The 25,863-nt window shown below is 40.9% G+C and overlaps 1 protein-coding gene across 1 annotated transcript in view; it reads left to right on the plus strand.

The window, feature by feature from the left end:
- Positions 1-6,342: 6,342 nt before the first annotated feature.
- The window catches only part of FANCC (FA complementation group C), a 127,721-nt gene continuing 108,200 nt past the window's right edge, over positions 6,343-25,863 (plus strand). The window contains exon 1 of the mRNA XM_034773790.1: positions 6,343-6,415. The gene's annotated coding sequence lies outside the window, so the exon portion shown is untranslated. The remainder of the gene's footprint in view (positions 6,416-25,863) is intronic.

Below are 25,863 nucleotides of genomic sequence, written 5' to 3' on the forward strand. Positions count from 1 at the left end.
AAAAATAACTGCACAAAACTTACCTTACAGAATGCCCCCTCCTCCCCCCTCCAATATACAATTACCTATACCTCCGAGATGGGGTGTTCAGTAGCAGAGAGGAGAGGGTTTGGCTTCATGTTTTCTTTTGGTCTTCTTTTAATTCCATGGTAGAATGGAAGGGTACCAAATTATGCCCTCTCAGTGAGGACCTCAAGGAACCTGAGAGTTAAAACTCACTGAAAGCCAGATCCATATTTGGTGTAAATCAGTACTATCAGTATAGAATACTGATTTCAATGTAGCTAAACCAATTTACATCAGTTGAAAATCTGGCCATGAGTTTACAGTCCCCTGAGGTTTTCCCCTCACAGAGGATGACTTTGCCATATATACTTTTACTCCAAAAATAAAATACACAAATACTCATAAACCTAGTAAAAGTGTTCGGGTGTATAAAGGAGTTTTAGAATCTTAAAAACTGATGTCCAAATGTCTAAATAACACAGGAGATGGCCTATAGCTCAAATACTGGAATGTCTACAAGTTGTTTGCAGTAATATTCACATAGCATAAGATGACTATCAAAATACATGCTTCTGTGTTACAAGAAAAATTTCAAGTGGGTAGACAATAAGAAATAGGCGGAAAAGGGAAGCAGGAAATAGAAGTCACTAGAGAAGATATTGAAAAAATATAGTCCTAAACTAATTCCTCAAGATATTTTGTTTAAATTACCATAATACATTATTTGTACAACTTAATAAACAATTGTGCAAAGGGACATTGTCAATGTAAAAATAAGCCCCCTGCTCTGGCCCCTTTGTGTCAGTGGCATAAAGGGTCCCTAAAAGCCTCTTATCCAGCCAGGAGAGGATTCCTCTCATGCAGGCATTGTGGAATACAATTGCAAGTCTGCCCCCACAGAGCCCCTCGCAAGGCCTGGCATATTAGGCATGCCAAGGGTGGAAGACGCACGAGAGCACTACAGAGATTCCAGGCAGTGCTGCAGCCCAGAGGGCAGTGTGGGGAAGCTGCCATAACTAATCCCTCCCTCCCCACACCCTTGGCTGTGAGTTTTCTGCTGTACCTATTAGACATGAAACACAAAATGTCTTCCCATATGATGTAAACAAATTCCTTTACCTACCACCTTAGATTATTAAAAGTGAAAGAATGTTAAAAATCTAATTTCCTTGTATCCATGCTCTTTATTTTTGCATATCTCTCAGCATAGGTAATGAAAAGCTATACATTTAATTTCACTTGTGCTCATAGTATTTTTCATTTTCTGGCTCTTAGGGCTGAATTGTTTGGGTTTTAAATACTGCAGAGTAATGTTTATTTATTGAAAAACCACCATTGGTGTGGCTTCATTGAAGTCAATGGAGCTACACTGATTTACATCAGCTGAGGATCTAGCGTCCAATGTCTAGCTGTATAAAAATGACATTCCGGTCCATGGTATAATGACAGCAATACCCAACATACCCCAACAAGTTCAGTCCTGCACAGACAGTAATAGCTGTGTTATTTTTCTATGTTTGGTTTGAGTCACTGCTATAACTTTGTCAGACAAAATGCTTTCTCCTACCTGCAGTGATGATAAATGTGCGTACACACACACACACACACACAAATCTTCATAGTCAAGCAGCTCTGTTGTTTAGACAAAAAAGTTTAGTTTTTTCCTCTTGGCTATAGAGTACACTGTAGTGTCCCTAGTTTCCCTGGATGATTAGGCAGGACTATCACAGCACACAGAAAAGCCTGAAACTTGAAAACAAATTAAAACTGCAGAAATATGATTCTCAGAAGCAGCATCAAGATTTTGGGAAACAGATTGCTTGTGAACTTCCCCATTTCAGAGACACTCAGACAAATTAACAGAACCTTGTGCAGAGAGAGAAAAATTCACCCCTCTCTGCTGAGAAGCATTTTTGGTTTATTTTATAGGAAATACAGAAATAAAGTATAGGTGATTCAGAAAAATGAAATAACACACAGACCACAGAAAAATAGTGAATGCTTCACAAGAGTCAGGGGTTTGGATATTAAACAGCTGCGATGCTTGGAAGAAGGAGTTCAAAACCCCATTTGAAGGCATTAATGCAAGATAGAAGAAATACATTATATAAAGTGGAAGATTTTCAAAGGCATAAATGGCAGTTAGAAATGGCAAATATGCCTTTGTAAATCTTCAACAAATGATGTATAAACATCAGTCAACTAATATACTGGTCAATATATATATGCATCATTGTCCTCTCTGGATGGAATCAGACCTTCTCACGTATTTGTGATTATATTACCTTGTAGCAACTGTCCTAACAAACCACAGATCTATATCACATGATCTCTCTTGGAGAGACTCCTTTAGTTAATGTGACAGAGGTCTGTTGTGTTTTTTTGTTTTGTTTTTTAAGCCCAAGGTCTTGGCTCTTTAAGGCTGCATGTTTTATTTAGCTGGTGATTGTAACATGTATGAATTATACCATATATGCATTGATAAATTGTATTTGCCATGCACCTGTGAGTGCCTCACCTGCACTTTGGCCCATTAATCTAACTCCCGCTGTATTTCTTCTAACATTCCAAACCTCTGAGCAGCTTCAAACAGCTGTGATTTTTTTTTCAAAACCTGCCAAAGAGATGTTTCCTTCTCCCCCCCCCTTCCTCCCCCCACTAGGGAATTTTCCCCACCAAATTGTGCTGGCTCAAGGACCAAGATGGGAGCATTTAGTCCTGCACCAAAGAAAATTGTAAGGTCTGGTATAGCTCATAAACTTGCAGGGCTAGACATGGGAGCTTTTAAACCACTGGAAAGGGAAGATTCCCAGGTTTCCAGTACTTGCCCCTAGATCTGGAAAATCCTATCCTGAGATAGTAAACCTTACAGTCATGGCATTCTTATGTATAGGAATGTTATTTTAGATAATTTTTAGAAGATTCTAAGATTTATTGGTTATATTTCTCTTTGAGACCTGGACTGCTGGACTATATGTAAATAAGGTGCCTGATGTTATAGGCACAGGGATATGAAAAACAATACCAATAATATTTTTAAAACACGTTTTTTTCCGTAAAACAGTGGCAAACTGCATAGAGAGTACATGATAATATGGTATAAAAGTTCTGTTGGCATTCGCTTGAGATGGCATACATAATTCATTCATAACATTATCATTTGTAATGTGGCCACCCCAAATGAGTGTTAATAAAACAAAATCATACTATCAGGCAATCTCTCTATATATTTCTCCATCCAGTAGAATGGCACATTTTATATACACAGGTAGAATCACTAGAGTGTATTTCACATTTGCCATTATTATTTTTTTCTGATCATTTTCCCTTCAATACTTTCTTTTTTTTTTTTTTACCTATTTCAAATATAATCATTCCCATGACTGTTTTCATATGGGATTTTCTTCTCCCCATACTTTCTTGTGTATTTTTAACAACTTCTGCCATGTTGTAATGATCTTTAGTTACATGTCTGTGGGTGGATTAGAACCAAAATAAAAATACTGGCATACATTAAGAAGATTATATTGATATTGTAATTGATAGGTTGATTAATAAAGGCAGCTTTTTTCTCATACTACAGAAACATAGGTTATAACTTCAGATCAGACCAATGATGTATCAAGGTCAAAATGGAAAAATGTTATGGTATCCTACTCAAACTCCCTCCATCGTACTAGAATAGCTGGATGCATCTGCTAAATTGATCATCAGTTAAAGAGTTAATAAATGTTGACATCTAAGTAAGAATTAACACAATTGATGATAGAAAATAAATATAAATTCTACTGTGTTTTTATTTGACAAGAAAGGGAAGGAGTGAACAGTTAAAGTCACAAGTTACGAATTGGAGTCACAGTGTGAATGTGGGCATTACACCCAAAGCCCAGTGTTGTGTTTTCCAGATGTACTGGATATGTGGAAACATTCCAGACAGTTTGTACTAGTGAGTTAAGAATGTAATCTTGTTTGAAAAGCAATTTGCCACTACCCAGAAAAGCACCTGAAAATTTAAAAATCCAACACCTTTAAATTCATCTGGCAATGGTGATTTGATAAAAAATATAAAAACAGCGTAAGAAACATTAACAGGTGGAGATATTAGTATAAGCAATAGTTAAACTGAGGGGAGAAAGAGGTAAGTAATATTTTTACTATTAACTGCAAGTGGTATTCTTACAATTACAGACTGTAATGTAAACCATCTTAAACACCTGACACAAATAAGTGTTAAAAAATTCAGGGCCTATGACAATGCCCATTGAAGTCATTTGGAGTTTTTCCACTGACTTCAAGAGACTTTTGGATCAGACATATTTAATGTCACTGCTCTGTTAAGGAGGGAGAGAGTGATATAGTCAGTTCTGATTTTTTCACAATGGGAGATGGGGGAAATACAGGTGCAAAGTAGCCCAAAAATTCTTGACTGGGGTTGGGCTAGGAACAAGGATGTGAGTGGATAGCTAGATGAGTCTGAGCAGGTGTGTGTAAGTGGATGAATGTGTGAAGCGGTTTAGAGCAGATGCGTGGGACAGAGTAGGATGTGAATAAGAGATAAAGGGAAATGAGTTAAGAGAAAGGCACTGGGGAGAAGGATGGGATGAAGAAGAGCTTGAGCATGAATTGAGTGATTGTAAGGGAGACTGAATGAGAGGAAAAAGAGGAAGAATTAAGGGGAAATACTGAATGAGGATAACTAGACTGAAATTAGGAGAGTGAATAAAACAGTGAAAAAAAGTCTGAGTATATGAATGGCATAGAAAAGGATGAAGGGGCTGAACTCCTAAGTACTAAACTTGTGTACAGAGTCAGAGATTTCAGTGGGATTACTTGAGGATCAAAATAACACTCAGAGTAACAATAAGAGTGGCAGAATTTGGCCCTTTCATAATTAATATATTCAACAGCAAGTTTGACCTGATTCATGTACAAAATTAGCAGGGGCAGCAGACAGTCCTAGTGCATATTCTCTCATTGGCGTACCAATACAACATTTCAGTCTCCAGAGGAAAAATGTACCTCTTATTTTACACAAATAGAAACTCAGAAAATTAAAATAAGAACCTGTAATATTTGCATTTCTAGGTGGCTTAAGTGGGAAGGAAAAAGGTCTATTGGCATTTAAAGTCAGAATGACCCAACCCGCATTGAAAAGACAAGAAAGGAGAAGGAAAAATTAAGCTGAGGATTTCCTTCATGTAGTAATCAGAAACTAGAAAAACTGCTGGTGGTATGATAGGGTCACCTGTTTCCTAGGAAGCGGACTAAAACTACCAAGAATTGTCCAGTGGTTAAGGCACTAACCTCGAAGTCTGCTCTGCTACAGGTTTCCTATGTGACCTTAGCTAAGTTACTTAGCTGCTTTGTGCCTCAGTTCCTGATCTGTAAAATGGGGATAACATTTCTCTACCTCACAGCAGTATTGTGAGGAAAAATGGATTAAAGATTGCAAATCTCTTTGAGATCTACTGATGAAAAGTGTTATAGAAGACCTAGATATTATCTTACACAGGCTACCGAATAACCATCAGCACATCAATCACAACCTTTACTAACAGTGTAGGCCAATTAAAGATGAGTTTCCTTATCCCACTGACAGTCATATGAACTAACCTATTTCCTCAGTTTTATATTTAGAGTCAAATCTTGCTTTACTCATCTATATAATTCTGTAAAAATGAGGGGAACTATTTCACTGAGTATGATCTGGCTCTTTAGGGCAATACTTTCGTAAGTGTGTGCATGTACACAGCAGCGCAATGTTTTTTAAATGTATAAATAACATAACCATAGCTTTGACTGCTTAAGTGATTGAGTGTGACCTGTTGTAAGCCCACCCGGTTCGTGTTGAAGTTGCAGTACTTGTTTCTGGAATACCTCATTCCTAGGAGCATCCAAGTTAAGCACAACTGTTAAAGAGATGGTAAACTAGTGTCACAGCTCTGACCCGAAACGTACCGACCCGAAGCGGGCTAGGAGGATGCAAACAGACCAGAGAGCTGACAAGTACTGTGTGGAGCTCAAGGGGGGGTGGGCGTCAGTCGGGGGGTAATTCCAAAATAATGGTGATGTTTTGCCTAAATATGGCACGTTCCTTCCCATGCAGCTAGTCCTGCCCGGCTCCTTCCCGCCTACACACCCCATGCTCCCTACTCCCCTCCAGGCCCCACGTACCGACCCATCTCCGTCCCTCTTCCACGCTGCCCCCACGGCTGCCCTGCCCTTACAGGGGGTCAGATCCCAACGCAGCCCTTCCCGCTCGCCCCGCCCCCTTCGGCTCGCGCGCACGCGCGTTAGGAGCAGCTCACTGGGGCGGGGGAAAGGCGTCGTGGCGTCATCCCAGCGCAGGCGTCCCCGGGCGCGCGAAATTTCCAAACCGGCGGCGCGGCGCGAGACCAGCGGCCACGGGGTAAGAGGAGGGGGCGGGGTCATTTCCCATTATCGGGGTGGAGGGGCAGCGTGTTCCCCAGTCGCCGGGCGGTGAGGTCAGAGGCTGCTCTGCGGCCGCCAGGGGGGCGGTGCGGAGCGGAGCCCGTGTCTTGCGCTCCGTGCGGGGCCGGTCACGGGGACGAGTGCGGGTCCCTTCCGCTGTGGCTCCGGTCCGGGACGCTGCGAGGCCCTGCTGCCGCCCCCCCTCCCGCGAGCGCCGCGCTGGGGACTGGACTCTGCGCTCGTACCCGCACCTCGCTCCGGGCAGCGCCCAGGCCCGAGGATGTTCTTCAGCTGCTCCCGGCTTGGTCCCTTTGCGCCGGTGAGAAGCGTTTGGTGCCGTCTGGTTTCCCCTGGGGGTGTGGCAGCCCCGAGCGGGGCAGGGGCTCGGAGACCTCGCGCCGAGTGCGGCAAGCCTGGCACCCGGGGCTGCTTCTCCCTAGCTTGAAACTCACTAGGTTAACAAGCCGATGATGCCCGTTTAAATTGTTACACAGCGGCTTGCTGACTCCCTAACAGTCAACACGAATCACATCTCTAAACCCCTTGCAGCTCTTGGAAAACGTGGGGGGGGGGGGTTAACTTTGCCAGGATTTACTCAGTTCCTAATAAAAATTTGTGTTTTTTGGGCGTCTTCCACTTGACCATAGTAAAGCTCTTTATAAACGTCAGTGAACTAAACCTCACACTTTGCCTGTAAGGTAGGGAAGACATAGACCAAATTCATTCCTATTACTATTATATACAGTATAGCAATAGGGCTGTATTTGGTTCTGTATTTGTAACGTTTTGTATAAGTTGTATGGAAAGAGTTTACACTGTGACTCGTGTCATCGTACTTCACCATAAATTCATATTCATTAATGTACATTGCTTGCCATACAGCATTGCTAGCTTCTCCTTGCTACACTGCTGTTGTGTTTTGTCCTTGTTCTGCAGCTGAGAGAAGATAATTAAGTCAGCTTGCCCTGGTTATTTTTGAGCTTTTTTGAGCAAGCCAACAAGGTTGTCAATTACTGTCAAACATGGGGGTGACTTGTGATTCTGATATGTATATACTAGGAACTGCATGGAGACAATGTATGTAAATATTCATTTCACATAGGTCACAACCATCAGAAAACAACTGGTCTGTTTCGGTCAGTTACTAACAAAGACTGGATTTGAATTCACAATACAATGGTGAAAGTCTCTGTATCTGTTACCAATGGTCTTAACCATCCAGCTTCAGATTAGGGTGTCAAGTGGGAATCATAAAGTCACTTTACCGTTTATAGCAAATGGCTTTAGGCCTCATGCCAACAGCATACAATTTTAGCATACAAATACCCATCCAAAAGATATATTACTGAGAGGAAAAAAAATAACTTGCAACTTTGTTATGTCTGGTCTAGCACAATCTGAACCTAACTTTTGCACTGTGTAAGCTGACATTTTGAGACATCTGTGCTCTAGGGCAGAAACTGTCAATATGCATCTTTTGCCACAGTGTATCTAATCTTTTTTTCAAATTGAAATTATTTATATTACTGTTGCGCCTAGGAACCCTAATCATGGACCAGGGTATACCACTGTATTAGGCACTGTACAACCAGAACAACCACAAATGGTGCCTGCCCCAAGGAGTTTACAATCTGAAGTATAAGAGAAAAGACAGAGGAGTATAAAGAAAAAATGATACAATATTCGTCAGCATAATAGGTAGTGGTCATCATAAACCAGCAGCCTAACTGTTATCAAATATATTGCAGGCATCATGACAAAGGAGAGTTTTGAGGAGGGATTTGAAAGTGGATAATGAGGTAGCTTTGCAGATGTTTATGCGGAAGGCCTCCCAAGCATCAGGGATAGCATGGGAGAAAGCACAAATAAAACTAAACAAGTGGGCTAGCATCATGAGCCGAGGGGAGGTGAGTGCTGGCAGCTCAATAGCAAATGAGAGCTGATCGGTAGGGTGGGGATTGACTGTGAAGGGCATTGAAAGTGAATACAAGCAGTTTATTGCATCAAACATAGAGAAGTGGGAGCTAATGGAGGGATACAAATGGAGGCAAAAGAAGTTTCAGGAGAAACAGCCAAGTTTGTCTGAGGTTTTTATTCACAATTGTAGATGGGATTTCAAAAATCCACCTTCCAGAAAACTTGAAAAATAGGTAGCAAGCAAATATAATGCCAGTCCCTCTCTTCTTTACTGATGATAATTCAGACCACCTCTATCGTTCCAGCCACTTCAAAAATGCCTGAATTATTTTTCTGAAGGTAAAGCTTTCCAACCTGTGACTGTTAAGACACTATTTTATAGGGGATCAATTTTTTATGTATGTTTTAACCCACGTTTTACTTTTCTTATGTTGGTGTTTTCACATTCTGATCTTTGTGGGATGACACTGTGCCACAACATTATGGTGACAGGTCCTATTTCAGATAAATTTGGGACACTTTAAAATTAGTGACAGGCCTATGAAAATCATTGTCTTGTAAATTTTGGGATAGACAACACGCTCTCTTCTCTGCTCCTGTCTTTCATCTTATCTTTTTGGTTATTTTTTTTTTTCCTTTCGTGCTGTCTCATCTCTCCCCATCCACCTTTACGTAATGTATGGGCTGATATTTGTTCACCATTGCCATCTTTTGGATAGAAATAGATCTCTTAAATTCTTGCCCTCTAGTGTTTCATTTGTAAAGTGGATATAAACCCTAATACTGTCTACCCCCAATGGAGATTTTCCTAGTGACAAAGTCTTGTGATTTTGGAAAAGAAAATCAAGATTTCTATTCCCCATGTTGCACATATGTTTTATGTCTGTATATACATGGGCACTGATTGTTACACACTATTTTTCTTTGTGTTTCATCTTTGTTCGTTCTGTTCTTTTTCATCATTCTCATGTTGTCTCTGTTTTCTCTTATTCTTTAATATCTTTCCTTTTCCCTGAGTGTGTTTTTAGTATTTCCGTACAATTGTAGAGCTGTTATGTTTATGGCTGAGTACTCATCTTAGAAGATGGCATGTCTGATTTGTAGCTCTAGCAATGTTTTTCTTACACTGAATCATCCATTAAATTTGTTTTGTGGTCCCAGTCTCTTGAAAATGATTACACATACATCAAAATCCCCCTTAGATACATTTGTTGTATGATACTAGTCCAATGCCTTTAATCTTAGAAAACTTGTAGTTGTGTAGATATCAAACAAATTTCTGTTGATCAGTACAACCTGTTTTGTACCAACCTGATTTAAAAAATATGTAAAAGAATCCCAGACTGTAAAGACCTTGTTACATTTTATAAACAGTAGAACAGCTGTAATAAATTGAATAAAATCTCAGATTTAACAGTTTACATTTTACTGAAGAGGGTATTCCCAGACCTGTTTTTCACAATAAAACCTTTCCAGTTCATGTGTTAGAATAAGTGACTGTCGTTAATATTAATGTTGCTACAATAAAGACAGTGATAATGTGTCATTAAAATCCATATTTTCATTCACTCATAGTTTTGGAATAAAAATGCCTGAAAACTGGCATGTTTGGACTTAACCTGGTAGAAAATCGTCCCCATTTACCCCCTCCCCTTTTTTCTCCCCCAAAATCGGTTAATCTGCTTTTGATTTATAGGAATGCAAAACATTTTTGACTGTTTGGTTCTCATTAAAGACAGATTCGTTGCCAAATTTCATTCCTGCAATCACATTTGTGTACGTTACAAAATTGTAAAATATTAATAAGATGTTCTTTTATAGGAAATTTTAACTTCATTTTAGGTTATTAATGAAGAGAATGTTGATTTTAGAATATCTATGAGCAACAATCTGTAGGTGATCTCTACTTTGAGTTGAACAGTCTGTCCCTAATACTGAAATAATTATATAGCGCTTTTCATCTTCAGAGTGTTTTATAAGCAACTCTCAGAGAAATGTTTAATATAGAAGGTGGGAATATCATTTGCATTTTATATTTGTGATGAGGTAGTACTGCAGGTGAATGGAAAAGAAAAAGAGATTTTTCATTATTGGGCTTCAATGATCCCCAGGAATACAAATAGAGTAGCAGTATAGATAGTATATAAATATACTGAGGAATAGCTGTGGAAAAGAGATACCTCTATATTAATTCAACATTGCTTACGATTTAAACCTTCTGATGTCAGGGATATCTGAGTTAAGGCTCCTCTGATAAACTTAAAGCATAATTCTACTTTGAAAAGTGGCATTGTAAAAATGTATATTGCCGAGATTCCAACCCTCCTTAATTTTCCATAATCCTCCAGTTTTAAAAAGGTAATTATGAAATTACTAAATGAGTCTTAAATCTTCAAATTTTGCAGTTACATTAAAAACTGGGAGGATTAGGTACGTGGGTCTGACCAACACAGCACTGTGGCTGAGGGGTTCTTTTCTGCCGCTGGCCTCTCTGTGCAGAAGCGCCCACAGCCTGTCCATATGCACATTGGACACAGTGGGTACCATTTTCTTGGCCTGGCAGGGGCATGTTTGCAGGGCTTGGTTGTGATGGTGAGATCCCTTGAGGGAGGAGCCTTTCCCAGGCCAGCGTGGGGTCTGAACATGTGACTGACTGCTGCACCACTGCTACAGGGAGTAGAGGGCTGGGTTGAGAGTACCAGCAGCATGTGGTGGTGATGATGCGCTGGTTCCCTGTGCCTTCTCTCCCAACACAGCTGAGTACTGGGTGCCTCCAGATCTGGGACACATCAAGGCACCACATCTAGCATCCCCCGCCCCTACTCCAGTGCCACCTGCAACTATTGGTGCCTCATCTTTTTGAACCCTGCCAAGGGCCAGGAGGACTGAGTATGACACTCCTGTCCCACTTCTCCCCAGGGCTAAGAAGAAACAGGCATGATCCCTTCTGAAACCAAGAAGGACCTGGTATGAATTTCCATTCTTCCCCTGGGGCTGTGGCTTGAAGGACCTGGTGTAACTTACTTCCTGGAGGGGCAGGATGATCCAGCCCCAACATACTCTAAGAGAAACTTCGGGGGGGGGGCCTCTGCAGCACATGTGCAGAAATTGTGCAGTGGGGGGTCACTGATAGGCAAGGTACAGCAATTTTGAATGTGTTGGGGTGCTGCCCCATACTGCCCAAGCCACAGGCTGTATATTTCCCCATGTGGACCTGCTGGTGTGCTCTAGATGCCTAGAGCGCATTAATGTAGACTAGCACAGCCCACAGGGCAGTTAAAATGCAACATGTAGCCTGTGGTTTGGGTGCTTGCCTCTTACCAGATCCTCACTGAGCAGTCTGTGGAGGATGAGAAGCTGGAGGGGGCGGAGGAGGTGGCAGCAGCAGAGGAGGAGAGACAAAATGTGACAGAGGAGCGAGGAGAGGAGGAGGATTAGCCTGGGAAGGAGGTCCAGGCCCGAGACTGGCCAAGGTAATTTAGGGCCCTTGGCAATATAGGATGGCACCTTTCCCAGGGCCAATCCTCTCCTTCTGCCTGTTTGCCCCCCTGACACCCACCTCCAATGAGGGAAAGCCCAGGGTTCCTGGCTCTGCCTGCCCTCCCCTATTAGCCATATGTGGGGAGGGGAAGCAGGAGAGGTCCTGGTTTCAGAGGGGAGGGGGGAAGAGAAGTCCTGGTTTCTCTGGGGAGAGTGGACGGGGCTGGAAGCAGAGAGAGGTCATGGTTATGTGAAGAGGGCAATCTCATATACATGTGCGTGCCTCTCGGGCCCCCTCAGGAAAATTGTGGTTGAGGTAGTGCCATGGGGTCAAGCAGGCGTGTGTGTGTGTGTATACATTTCGATGACAGCAAGAATAAAATGATCACCTTGTTGCTGTCAGTTCTAACCAGTACAGAAAGTACCACTGGACAGAATATTTTTCAGCTTTTGAATTCAAATGTGGAGACCAGGGCAATCCTGTGGTCAAACTATGTAGGTTTTGAAAATGACCATGCTTCTCTCAGGATGGGTGTTGTACCATTTCTTGACAGCAACAGTGGTCTGTCTGTCTTGTGAGTTACCTATGTCATCTTGTGCACATTGTGGCTGAGAAAAGTACAAAGTTCCTGCCCATCACTGTAGATGAACTTCTTACTGACATCTACTCTTTCTTGACCAGAGCATGGAGCATCACCAGGAGTTCATCATGTGTTAGAAGCTGTGTGATATATAGATCTATAAGTTAGTGAAACATGCAAGCACATGCGTGGTCTGTGTCTGACTCAGCTCATCCAGCAGTGGGAACTACTCACCATGTTCTTCTGGACTGAAGCAGCAAAATTGGAAGTTCATTCTTGGGGCACCGGGTGCAAAGCTATGACTATCAGTCTACATTGTCTTCCTTTGCAGCAACATAAAAAACAACACACATGCTGATAAGTCTTGTGTTGAGGTGATAGGCCACAAAACCAGACCAAAAGTGACAACCTAGTGAAAGTCAAGATGGGCCACGCAGAGCTGAATTCAGCTATATTAGCAACAATCAAAAATTGAACCTGGAGTAGCAGCGACCCATAGCCAGTTATCAAAGTCGAAACGGCATTGCAGCAAAACAAAGATTATCTAAAAAGCATTGCGACTGCAAGCATACAGATTAGGTTGCTGACGCCAAACATGACAAAGCAACTAAATTGACATCGGATGCCATCGCTGTGCCAAAAACAAGCTGCAGAACTGGGCATTGAAAGTCGTGATCGTATAAGACACTTGCTGATTTCTTCACAAGTGAAACCTTACTGCCTGTTCTTAGACTATACAATCACAATTTTTGACAAACTGAGCACTGCAAAAAGAGGAGTCTCTGATTCTCATGCTCAGATGTCAGTTATTCAGTGTTCTGAAAGAACTTCCTGTCATATTCGTCAAGTCCTCAGTGACGATAGAAGCAAAGTGCCTGACAACAGTACAACTTCACTTCTAATGAGAAAGATGACAATGAGATATTATGACTGGATCCAAGACATAACTATCAGACACAACTCAGTGGAAGCAATCATCCATCATATGTGTTTCAGAGAACACAGCAAGGCTGACCGATAGAGACTTGAAGCTGTTCTTCTATTCACTGTGTTGGTACTACTAGAGGCATGCACATAGGTAGTAAGGAAACTGCCACTGCTTGATTCTGTACAACTACATGCAGAAATGCTGAAATTGCACTGAAGATGATGGCTACATATTATGATTTTGGGTTCTTCATGCAGTGATTTCTGTATCTGCTGAAGGATCATTCACAGCAAGCCACACTACAGAAGCCCGGTTTTCTTGGTACCAGATCGATGACATGTCATCTGTTCTGGTGTGCACCAGTTGTGATGAACAACGGCATACCATGTCACAGATAATGGAAGTCTATGGCAAAACAGCATACAATGCTCTGGCTCAGGTAATGAAAGCTATCCCTGTAATTCTTCTAAGCAACTCTGACACAGAATTTTGTATTCTGCGCAGGAAACAAACTGAGTTCAGAAAAAACATTGGTGATAAAGGTTTGGAATCACTGATGATCATTAAAGTGGACTCACTTGGTCAACCCTGCTACACCACTACCCTGATATAACGCTGTCCTCAGGAGCCAAAAAAATCTTACAGCGTTATAGGTGAAACCGCGTTATATCGAACTTGCTTTAATCCACCGGAGCGCGCAGCCCCCTCCCTCCCCCGGAGCACTGCTTTACCGCGTTCTATCCGAATTCGTGTTATATCGGGTCACGTTATAGCGGGGTAGTGGTGTACTTGAGAAATCTGGCAAAGTATTCTTGGGCAAGACTAAGCAAGGAAACCTGCTTGTAAAGCAGTGAGGATGTGGCCAATATCATGGTCAGACCTGGTCATGGCTACTGATATTACTAAATAAAATGTTACCTCAGTTTGTACCACTGTTATTACTACAATGTTCACAGAAGTGCATCTAAAATGCATTGCAAGCATTTAAAGCACTACCCCAGGCCCCCCGTATTTGTGTTTGGCATCGCACCTTTGAGAGTTGCCACTAATCCAGGGGTGGGCAAACTTTTTGGCCCGAGGGCCACATCAGGGTATGGAAATTGTATGGTGGTCCATGAATGCTCACGAAATTGGGGTTGGGGTGCAGGAGGGGATGAGGGCTCTGGGCTGGGGCAGGGGGTTGGGGTGCGGAGGGTGGGGGGAATAGGGAGGGCTCTGGCTGGAGGTGCGGGCTCTGAGGTGGGGCTGTGGATGAGGGATTTGGGGTGTATGAGAGTGCTCTAGGCTGGGACCAAGGCGTTCAGAGAGCAGGAGGGGGATCGGGGATTGGGGCATGGGTGGGGCAGGGTGAGGGCTCTGTTCCCAGCCAATGGGAGCTCCAGGGGTGACGCTTGCGGACAAGGCAGTGCGCAGAGCCACTTGGCCTTCCCTCCGCATAGGAGCCGGAGGGGGGACATGCTGCTGCTTCTGGTAGCCTCGGTATGCATGCACGAAGTGGATTCTGACCTCGCTATCCGGCTGGAGTGTGGGAGCAGGGTAAACCCCAGACCCCACTCCCCAGCGGGAACTCGAGGGCCGGATTAAACTGTCTGGAGGGCCGGATGTAGCCCTCAGGCCGTAGTTTGCCCACCCCTCCACTAATCCAAGCAACCTCCCTAATTTCCCCCCTAATTTTTTTCATAAATATCCCTAAAAGTCTCAGAGCAAGGTCGGTATCTCTGATAATGGACTTCCATACTCAGCATATCTCATTGGTTTTCATATCAAATTTGTTCCATTTTCAAGAAACAAGATGTTTTTCCAACTGCCAGCCTCACAAATTCTTCCTGGGCTTTGGCAGTTAAATTGTTCTTTCCATCTTGTGAATCAGCACCAGTAATATGTTTTCTGTACGTAAAATTATGCCCTCAGCTACACCTGTACAACCACATTAGTCATAAGTAGATTGTACAGTTGCATGGATGTAGCTGAATTTATAAATAGGGTGAAAATCAGGCACAGGAAGATTACATGATTTGTCCAGCATCACACAGGAGGTCTCTGTTCGTTCTGGGAATCAGACTCAAGTCTTCTGACTCCCCGATCTGTACTTTAACTGCAAAACTATCCTTCTTACCTACTTCAAGAACTACTAGACAGGTTTATTTTCCAAATCTAGATTAACTACATGACTGTATTGAAATATTCAAAACACTGTGATGAATTTATCATGTTATACAGCTAAATTGGCATATGAGAGGCTCCAAGAAAACTGGGGTAAGAGACATACCACTAGCAACTACTTCACATACAATATATCAAAAGTTCTTATCTATCATCAAGTGACCTAAATTCATGAGGAATTCCCTTCCATTAGAATATGAGAGCTACAGTAACTCTTTGTTTAATGTTGTAGTTATGTTCCTGAAAATTCTACTTTTAAGCAAATTGATGTTAAGTGAATCCAATTTCCCCATAAGAATTAATGTAAATGGGGGTGGGGGTTAGGTTCCAGGGAAATTTTTTTCGGCAGACAAAAGACATTATAAACATATGCCGTATAAGTTTTAAATAATTTTAAACAAACAATGTAATACTGTACAATGATGATTATGAAGCTTGGTTGAGGCAGGGGCATAGTGAGGTGGGGGCGCAGGGGCTTGCCCCGCTCCACCCACCCGGAGCTTCTGCCGGAGAGTGGGGTCTGGGAGTGGGGGCCCTGTTCCGCCCACCCAGGGTTCCAGCCGGGGGTCGGGGCATGGGGGCATGCCCCATTCCAGCTGCTCGGCGCTCCTGCCAGGGAGTGGGGTCGGGGGCTTGCCCACTCCCTGGTTGGAATGCCGGGTGGGCGGACTGGGGCAAGCCCTTGTGCCCTGCTCCCCGGCAGAGCACTGGGTGGGCAGAGCAGAGTGAGCCAAACAACCTATAAAGGAACATTGCGCGACATTAAACGAGTATGTTATCTAATAGATCAGATACCCGATAACGAAATAATGTTAACCGGGACGACTTTGTGAGGAGTTACTGTACACGGTTTTAGACTTCACTCCAACAGTAGTGAGAATAATTAAGGAGAATGTGGAAAGGTCCAATGAATACAAATTTTCTTTTGTATATGATGATCCCAAAAACTTTAAGCAACTTTTGTGATAGGAAAATTATATTAAATTAGAAGTAATGAAATAATTCGGTATTTGTAATTTTAGGTGGATCTTTCATTAATATGAAAACATTCTTGATGTAGATGGCCAGTAATGTCTATTTCAAACATTATAAACAGGTTTAAAGTGGTAGGCTTCTTCTTTTATTTTATTTATTTTTTTTTTTACTGTCATGTGTCATCTACATTACAAAGAATTAAAAATTGAGGATCTACTTAAGTTTGACTATCTTTGCAAAATGATGGAATCACTATGTCAATGAGCACAGATGTAAAAGTTTAGTACCTAAAGTCCAAACTCTGTCTGTGATCACTTAAAATTGTTTTAGCTCTTCAAAAATGTGGTGGAATGAAAGCACATTAACATATGAAATAATTGTTATTCACTGAAAACATTTACAGATCTCTGAATACTGTACATTTTAGTAACAATAGTATTCTTGCAATTAATGTTGCTCTTTAATTTGTCTGTTTTACAAGATGTTCTTTTGTGTAAAATATTTAAATATTATATTAATAGGAAGGAACAAACAATAGGAATGGAAAAATGGTGTGAAATAGGGAGGACAACTGCGACAAATTTTTAAACGCTTTAGGGAAGAATATGAAGAAAAGTTAAGTTCTTTTCAGCTTTATTTCCTTAAGTTTTTCACCAGTTCCTTATGATCAGAAGAGGGTCAAAAAATCTTACTAATTACAAACATCACTTATTGTAGTACATTTAAAAATATGGAAATATAAATAGTATACATGGAGGTAATTAACTAATTTAAAGCTCCTAAAATCACTAACAAATTAATTTGAATGTTACCATGAAGACCCCAGTCTTATTGAGTAAAAAAATCGTATCTAAATTTAATTGTAATAGTCTGTGTAAATTGTAATAGTATAGTAAATTGAATTGTATAGTCTGTGTAACTGGCTGGAATCTTTCTCTGTAAAGGTATTTTTTTAAGAAACCCAAAGAAAACACATCTTGTCTTAATTCAAAAGAATTAATGGACAGTTACAAATTCCTAGGGAATGGTATTAAATTTTGTAAACAAACACATGGCGTTCTAAACTTAAAACAAAAAGTTGCTCTGGGTGCTATATAATCTTTTTATTCTGCAGCTGAAATAACCTTTGCTGCTGGTGGTTTTAGTGTTCTAAATGAATGTACTAAGAAGATCTTATTCTGTGTATATGTGTAGAATAGGGAGGACCTGCGATTTTTTTTGCAAGATTCTCTTACAGCAGTGTGCTGCTAGTGGATCATGATTTCATTTGACAATATGCTCACATTGTATATTGATTACATTAATCCATCCCAGTTTTTCACCATAGTCCGGTAGCCAGTAGAGACATTGCTACAAACATATCCCTTTTTCACCTAGCTTCATTATGAGTGACTTTCTGGGCTATTTCCTGAATTTCTGTAAAAGGTTTTATCTCTTCCCGGTATTATCATTTTCTATATTGCTGAAAGACTAGAATTGAGCATGTAGTCTCAGGTAACTCAAGCTTAATACAGAAGTTGAGTGATACATTCTTCCCTGAGCAAGTCCTTGGGAGGTTTTGTGGATAGACTAGGACTCAGGAGACTGGGGTTCTATTGCCAGCTCTGCCACTGGTTTCCTGGATGACCTTGGGCAAGTCACTTCACTTCTCTGTGCCTCAGCTTCCTCACATGCATGATGATGATACCTACCTCCTTTGTAAAGCACTTTGAGATCTACTAATGAAAAGCATGATATAAAAGCCAGGTATTGTTAAAAATATCTGAATTCAGAAAAAAAAACCCCTAAAATTTTGATTCCATAGATTTTTCAGAGTGGAGCTTATCTCCAGAGAGAAGGAAATGACTTAATATAAGCTGGAAGGCCATAGGTGCTGTACTGGGCTGAGTCTACATTTCATTATCAAAAGACAGCTTCTTATCTCAATTTCACATACTTCTGGTGAAAAGTTTGGGCCATGATTTTCCTCTTTCTTACATTAGTTTAAGTGAGGATTAATCCAGCTGAGGTCAGTGGCGTTACATGGGTATAAAAATAGCACAAATGAGAGGAAAAGGCCAAGTGTTTCTAACTTGTTAGAAGAGAGGGACTATATCCTTTCACTTTTAGATTAAATTCACAGTGTGTAACAGCGCATTGTTTTGACTATGAAACGAATGCTCAAGTTGATGCATGCTGTTGAACTTGCTGAGTGGAGGTCAAAATCATAGCTGGAGAACGGAGAACCTATCCTTATCCAAGTTATAGGAGAGGATGTTCTTGTACTCATTTAAAGTGATTCTTTGTCCCCAATTTTAATGTATACAGGTATAAATGGGACTTGTTGACTTGGTACGACTGCAAAGGAAGGCATGTCCTTTTCATTTTTCTTGCTTGCACTGCAGGTCATGTGTTATTGTTCTGATCTCAGGGACAATATTGTCATACTACTGGTTGTGCATATTTTTCACCAACTTTTCCACCACCTTTTTGGTGGAAGGAGTTGGGGGAAGTTTTAATTCTCCAGGACTGAAGAGACAACCTCAGATGGCTTTGGTCCCTTCGTGAGTTGAAGAATACATGTTTTTGTGGAGCTTACCTTCCAGGGTGGATAGAAATACATGAATTAAAAAAAAATATAATCGGATTCTTTTAACTTAAATAGGGTATTTTTTTATTTTGTTGTTTGTTATAAATATGTTTTAAAAAATAAACATGTTTAAAATGACATCTGAATTAATACAAAATATGTTAAGGCCCAAATTTATTATAATCTCTTAAAACATTTAAATAAATGCTGAATCCATGAGCCTCTATCAAAAATCTTGAGTTAGGCAGCTTTTCTATATAGAGAGAGATCATTTCCCCCCAGATTCTAACTTCTGAAGTCAAGCTTTATAAATATGGCAAAATAGGTCCTGTACTGTATTAAGGGCTTGTTTTGTTTAATAAATATAAATTTTATATACTGCTTTGTGTGTTCAATTAAATTCCAGTCACCATCCTAATGCAGCTTGACACAAATCATGCACAAAAAATTAATTATATAGTAAATAAGTAATGTATCATTCACCATTTTCTAACATACTAAAAATGTACAATTAATACAAATATTAAAATATTAAGCTATATATGCTGAAATAAATGTATATAGTTATAGTATACCCTAAGATGTACCAAATCTAATGTAAGGGCTCTATTTAGTTGTAAATCAACATGTTTTAATGTTTATATCAACCAGTGAAAATGCACGTTTTTTTAGAAAATTACTGAGTACAAATGGAAGAGTTGATTTAAGATTTGATTTTAATCGAGCCTTTCCACATGGGGATTTAAATAACCTTATTTAAATCAGTCCATCCACATTTAATACCCAAGGTAGAAATTCAGTCAATATCATATCTTTTAGAGAAAGGAAAATTATTTACCTGTTACTCTGGTTCTCTGCAGAATCTAGTTTCATACTTGCCCGTCTTTTCAGAATAAGGCTAAGCTTTATTTGTCATTTATATTTCAGTAGAATTTATGCTTATAAATTAAGGAGTTTCTTGCTTTCTGTTAATCAGAGACCTGAAAGGGAACATTCTGGAAGGCACTGATGAGACAGTAGTTAATTGGTGCACAAAACACCCCTACTTGTGGTTTAAAGGGTTGAAACTCAGGCAGGATCTCTCTTTTTCCAATCTCGTGGTGGAAACTTGAGACCCAGTCCAGTCAAATTATACTTCCAGAGAAACCAAATTACAGGTAAGTAATTTCCCCTTATTCAAATAAGTGGTTTGCTCCCCCCCCCCAAAAAAAAGAACCAACCAAAAAAACCCCCAAATCCCTCAAACACCCCCTCTCCTCTCCAAAATCCCCCTCAAACACTTATCTAGGTTCAAATTGTTCCTTCTGAAGAACTATCTGTCCCATGAGAGGGAATGAGGAGAAAAAAGGCTCTATCTGTTTTCTGCTCCTTGGTTTAGAGTAAACAAACAAAAACCAGTCTCTGTACAGTCTTATTCTGTCCAGGGTCAAAGTACTCATCAAACTCCTTTATTAGGTGTTTTAGTGTTTTGGGCATTATTCCTGGCAACAGTGTCTCACTTACTACTTGTGCTTTTTCCTCAGTGAGATAGTAAGAAAGCTTTACCTTTGTTTTATCATGTGTTATCCCCCATGGTCAGCTCTGTATACAGACTCAATTCTTGCTTCTATTCTTTTGCAAGGATTTTTGTCTAGAAATCCAGTATTTCCAGTAGTCTGAGTCCTCTGTGCTGCCTGTTTGCTCTGGTTCTAGGTGTTGCTTTGTTTGCCTGTTAATTACATTCTCTTCTTTGCTGTAGGTCTCACTAGACCAGTGGTTCTCAACCTATTTACTATTGTGGGCTGCATTCAATACTATCTGTATGGCCCTGAGGATGTCACAGCTGTGTGCTGATTGGGCCGCAAGCGGTCCACCGGTCGCAGTTGACAACCACTGCACTAGACTAACTACTGCCAATGTATACCAGGTGCAGGATAATAATATAAAAGTACTCCATACTTGTAAATCTAAACTGGCTCCTTATTAAGTGAACTATTTACAGAATTTCTGCAACTGCATTCCAGTCATGTGCAGACTGACTGACTTTCCTGATGCCTCCTCTAAACTCTTGCCTCCTGCAAATTGTGCTCATTCCTCCAAGTTCCATTCAGGTTGCCACATGGCCAAAGTGATTCTCCCTGGAAAGAAAACAAAGTGGGCTTGATATCTTTCATGCAGGCATATTGGACTATGGTCCTTGGGACCAGACACTCTGACAGTTCACGTCCCATTTATCTTAGTGATACAATGGGAATATTTATGGAAATCCTGAGATTATTCAGAATCATCAGAAAAGTTGATTTATAATCCTGACTGCTGCCAGACACTATAGAAATGAATTTAGATTATATGGCAAGTTGAAGAAGTCCATGAAGTACAGCAGGAGAAAATACCTCTTCGCTAGTGGTAGCTAATGAGAGTTCTGAGTCAGTAGTGGCTTTTTGTTGCCTCAGAACTAACGGCAGGTCTCTAAACCAGCTGTGTCTAGAGTGAAAACTCTGAACTGGAGCCAACCTCTCTCAAATTGGGAGCAAAAAGGCTACCAATAACTTTGTTCAACTGGGTTACTGGACATTGACCAGAGGGGGGTACCCTGTGGTGATAAGCAAGAATTTCAGGAACAGCTTTGTCCCTTCCCCAGATAGCAACCCATCTAAATGGCACCACATAAATGAAATCATCCATCATCTACATCAGGTGGAAAAGGGAGTGGGGTGCAGTGCAGCAATTTCTAGCCTCAGAGAATCAGGGACAAATGGAGCAGGGCCCTGCCTGAAACATCTAAATAAGTTCCAGGTGGAGGCTTGTCTTCAAAACATTCCCATTTTACCATCCTCAGACAGTTCTTATGTTTTGCTGATCGGTGGCAGCCTTTTTCCCCCCTCCAACTTTGATCATTACCATTTGATCTTTGTTCCCAGGCGCTCTCTAGGATCATGGTAGCAATAATATTGGTTTTAGGGAAGAAGGCAATTCATTTATCTTTTCCTGGACAATTTTTCTCATCAGGATTCTGTACAGATATAAAATGGAAGCAAATGTACAGTGATAATAATCATGGGAAAGCCGTGTTAGTCTGTATCCACAAAAACAACAAGGAGTCCGGTGGCAGCTTAAAGACTAAGAGATTTATTTGGGCATAAGCTTTCGTGGGTAAAAAAAAACACTTCTTCAGATGAATGGAGTGAAAATTATAGATGTAGGCATTATATATTGACACATGAAGGGAAGGGAGTTACCTCACAAGTGGAGAACCAGTGTTGACAGGGCCAATTTGATCAGGGTGGATATAGTCCACTCCTGGTACATGAGGAGGAGGGGTCAATTCCAGGAGGGGCAATGGTTCCTGGAATATCTTGGATTCAAGACAAACAGGCACACAATACCAGGGAAGTAATCATAAGCCTGGGCTGAGAATGAGTACAAGGTTTCATATTAGAAGAATGTTAAGAGAAGGTGAAGATTGCCATAATGGAAAACAAGTGGTGTCACAAAAATTAGATACTTATTGTAGCCTATTGGGAATTCTGATCTCATACACAAGCATGTTTCAGTGATTCAGAATTCTTATGATATGAAACCACTAATACTGGGTATCCCCTTCCCATCTTGTCCTGTCTCATCCATTGGCAGATATCTGGACCCAGTTGCATAATAGCCGAATTCCCATACTGATGAATGAAGAGAAACCGGTTTCTTAAGGGATTTGCCTGATTCAATTCAGGGAATGGGTACCAGGAAGAGAACACAGTAGTTACCAGATGGAACACAACGATTCAGTGAGGTCTCAAAATACTGCTCCTTCCATGGTAACAGACCTATTCTGCTGGTGACAATCAGTGTTTTTTTGTAGTTATTATGAAAACCCTATCAGCACTATCTCAGAGAGAAATTCTCTTGTCCTGGGCCTAACAAAGTTTCTGATCTCTATGTGATCTGTCTGCCAAGGGAGAGATGAACATTAAGCCTTACATCGCAGAAGATGTATTAGACGAGTGGCTCCTATACCCAGGAATATCTCACTAAATATAAAGAAATTTGTTGGGCTGGTGATCAACTTCTTTGTATTTGGAAACAGTAAATAAAGTGCCTCTGTATCAGGACCTGGGATGTGAGGTGGTGAACGACATTGTTCAAAGCTGGGCAGGATCCCTACTATAAGTCTTCCCATCATTTCCACTGCTCCCCAAGGAAATACAAAAAATAGGAATGAGAGAGTTGCAGTAATACTGTTTATGCTGCTATGGCTCTCAAACTTGATTAACTTATCATTGGAAATTTAGATGTGTCTGTCTCACAGAGGAGGTCTGCTATTGCAAAACAAGTCCTCCATTGGGACCAGACAAGTTTAAAATGAATATTTGGAAGAAGTGATTATACTTGTGTACCCCAAAAAGAAATCAACAAATAGAACTTATTTTACTGGGTGATAAAAAGTTCACAGTTTAACTACACCTCTACCCCGATATAACACGACCCGATATAACACGAATTCGGGTATAATGCGGTAATGCAGTGCTCCGGGAGGATGGGGCTGCGCACTCCAGCGGATCAAAGCAAGTTCAATATAACGCAGTTTCACCTATAACGCGGTAAGATTTTTTGGCTCCTGAGACAGCGTTATATAGGGGTAAAGGTGTACCATGTTTAATCAGTGAAACATAGCCTTGAATAGCCTAGCCCAGGAGAGCTTTATTGTATCCAATAAAAAAGGTCAATTCTCCGTAGTATGTTCTCAGCACATTCAAGAAATGGAAGTTTTGTACAAATCCCAACATTAAATACTTCCTTCCAACTCCACAAGGTCATAGAGTACATCTGTGGAACTTCAATGTGCTTCTTACAGCACTACCAAGATTGAATCCCTGCAGGAGATGTCCATATACTTCCTGTCCATTAAAATAGGCCTCACAATGGCTACTAACCCTGATCAGATGAGTTTTTTGTTCTGAAGCTGACGGTTTTCTCTAAGAACACCCAGTACTGTGCTTCTAATTCAGACAGGTAGTTCTCACAACTTTCATAGCATTCATTCCTAAATAAACTTAAGAAATACTCTTCCTTTGGCTTAAGCATCAAAGGGTAGGCCTACATTTATGGTGGTGTGTAGAGTACAGACACTGTACTCTTAGTATGGTATAAATAACAATGTAAAGAGAGTGAGGCACTGCTTAGGTGCGAAGAGTACAGACACACCAGAACCCTAGGGTATATACCGTACACATCTCTCTACACCCCCAAGCAATGCCTTCCATGCCATTGCCAGAGCTTTTCTCTTTTCCCAGCTGCTGGAGCCTTTCACTGCCATGTGTAGCTACACACTGCAGTGTGGACACAGCCTACCTTATTCTACAGCATGTAGCTACATGTACCCTAAATGTCACCACAAGTGTAGACAAGACCAAAGTCCAATCTTTAGGAGCACTGTCCATCTCAGGGCAGAGTAGTCATGTCTCCCATATTCAGATCTGCTAGATAGCCATTAGTTCACCAAGTTCCATATATTGGTCATCCAGTCTCAGCCATTTCCTTTATTTTGGCAGAAGTCTTCTAAGCGCCTTAGTGCCCGGAGAAGATGGAGGAGATATTTATATAAGATCTGCCTCAGTTTGGATGTCCATAATTAAAGAATGATCCTGCTTCTCACCCTGGAGGCACATTGCTATGAACAATTCATTGTAATGGATCTGTAGAGCTTAGCACAAAGAAGAATAGGAAAATTTACTCATGCTTACCTGAAAATTTAGATCTGGTCCACCCTGGAGACAAATGGATCATCCAGAATAGTGATGGAAACTGACATCCAAGGATGTGGGTTTTGTTGTCATTACCATTCTCTGCATTAGAAGAAATTGTGTTTTTCCTCAAAGTATATTTAAAACAATCTGTACTTTTAAGAAAGTAAATTTGAATTATCCTGGCTTTGGAAGTTGTCTCATCTGGAGGGAATTCAGGATCTGGGGCATTCCCCTGCTGCCAGTGACTTACGGGTCTAATTCTGTCTTTATGCTGCACACAGGCTGACGTAATAGATCTGTGAACTTATTACTTGAAGAAAGGAAATTTTCAGATAAACATGGATACATTTTCCTATTCTTTTGCTTAAATCCAGACTTCATTTCCCTTGTATATACTTGTGGTCTGTTTCCATATACAGATTTTCTTTCAGAGACGCCTGCTTTTTGTCTCTAATCGCTTTCGTAAGCCCCATCTTAAACTTAATTCTCATTTTGTGAGGTTTGCTAAAATTACTCATTTTCTTTCCCTAAACTAGATTTTTTCTGAAACTATTTCTCTGAAGAACTTTATATGCTGTGCTATTGCTTTGTTACTCTTTTCTTTCTTCTATTGACATGATTGTTGGCTCTCTCCATCCATCACTCTCTTCCACACTTCAGTCTTTTGCCCCTCTCTCCCATTTCAAAATCCACCCTGCCGATCCCCAACAACTGCTTCCTTTGCTCCTGCTCTCACACTATGGAGTGATTTTGGTGGAAATCCTGTGATCAGGCTGACTTCTCCACTACATATTTGTTCTCTATTTCAGTTCTGCCATCTTCCTAGCTAATTGTATCTCACTCCCACAATCCCATATGCTTTTTTGCTACCTTTGACCCTATCCTCAAACCCTCTTCTCCTCCTGCCTCCACTTCTCTCTCTCACTGATTTCTTCCAAGAGAAAATTTACAAAATATGACGTAACCTTCACCCTCCCCTCAGCTTGCCTTCTCCTTTCCTCCTACAAATCTTGCATCCATCACAGATGCAGAAATTTCTTGTTTGCTTTCTTCCTCTAACTCTTCCACTTGTCACAATGACCTCATCCCATCTCC

The sequence above is a fragment of the Trachemys scripta genome, chromosome 6 (assembly GCF_013100865.1).
Source record: "Trachemys scripta elegans isolate TJP31775 chromosome 6, CAS_Tse_1.0, whole genome shotgun sequence".
Lineage (NCBI taxonomy): Eukaryota > Metazoa > Chordata > Testudines > Emydidae > Trachemys > Trachemys scripta.